The sequence below is a fragment of the Micropterus dolomieu genome, linkage group LG04 (genome assembly GCF_021292245.1).
Source record: "Micropterus dolomieu isolate WLL.071019.BEF.003 ecotype Adirondacks linkage group LG04, ASM2129224v1, whole genome shotgun sequence".
NCBI classification, from domain to species: domain Eukaryota; kingdom Metazoa; phylum Chordata; class Actinopteri; order Centrarchiformes; family Centrarchidae; genus Micropterus; species Micropterus dolomieu.
In genome coordinates, this window is record NC_060153.1 from 21,046,889 (window position 1) to 21,048,411 (window position 1,523).

A 1,523-nucleotide genomic window follows, 5' to 3' on the forward strand; every position below is an offset into this window, starting at 1 on the left:
AGGGTAAAACATCTTTAAGCAACCTAGTCGGGATGGGGTCTAAGAGGCAGGTTGATGGTTTAGATGAAGAAATTATTGAAGTTAGTTGGTAAAGATTGAGGGAAGCAAAACAGTCTAAACATATATCTGGTTCTACAGCTGTTTCTATGGTTCCTGAGTTAAGAGATAAGTTGGTGCCAGTTGAGGGCAGGTCTTGGTGAATATCTAGAATTTTATCATTAAAGAAGCTCATGAAGTCGTAACTACTGAGAGCTATGGGAATACTTGGCTCAATAGAGCTGTGACTCTCTGTCAGCCTGGCTACAGTGCTGAAAAGAAACCTGGGGTTGTTCCTATTTTCCTCTGACGAGTAGTACGCTGACCTGGCATTACGGAGGGCCTTCCTATAAGTTTTAAGACTATCTTGCCAAATTAAACGAGAATTTTCCAGTTTGGTGGAACGCCAATTCCTCTCAAGTTTCCGCGATATTTGCTTTAATTTGCGAGTTTCAGTATTATACCATGGAGCTAACCGTCTTTGTTTTAGTATTTTCTTTTTTAGAGGGGCTACAGAGTCGAGTGTCATTCGCAGCGAGCCTGCAGCACTATCAACAAGATGATCGACTTGGGAGGGACTGAAATTAGCATAGGAGTCCTCCGTTACTTTGTGACTTGATAATGAATTTAGAGCTGATGGAATCGCATCCTTATATTTAGCTACAGCACTATCTTGTATAGACATTTGGCGTGTAGTTCAGCAATACAAACTCAAAAGTTATCAAACAGTCGACAGATAAAGAGTGATTCTGTGGGAACACTATTAAATGTTCAATTTCAATACCATATACCAGAACAAGGTCGAGGGTGTGGTTAAAACAGTGAGTCGGTTCATGTACACTCTGAGAGAAGCCAATGGAATCTAACAGAGAGATAAATGCAGTACTAAAGCTGTCATTCTCACCGTCCACATGAATATTAAAATCCCCTACAATAATAACTTCGTCAGTTTTAAGGACTAAAGTTGACAAAAACTCTGCAAATTCAGGTAAGAATTCAGAGTACTGACCAGGTGCTCGGTACACTATAATGAAAAGAATTGGTTGCAGTGATTTCCAACTTGGGTGCGAAAGACCAAGAACAAGGCTTTCAAATGAGTTATAATTTAGTTTAGGTTTAGAGCTGATTAGTAGGCTAGTGTCGAGGATAGCTGCAACTCCACCTCCTCGGCCTGTGCCTCGAGGAATGTGAGTATTACAGTTTTTTCTGAATGCTTAAGCGCTAATCGTGATTCTTGTAGCACAATTTCTAAAACTATTAATACGTATAGCAAAACCACTCACTGAGTTTGCAAAACTAAAAGCACAAACACTGCTTTGCACTCAGTTTGCAATTTTGTAACACACACTTTGCAAAACTGTAGGCACAATTCACTGCACAACACTCTTTTTGCAGAACTTTAAACACAACTCACTGCTTACAATTACCAAATTTCCAACACACTCCTTGCAAAACTATACACATGTATGGCTATCATTAACACTATT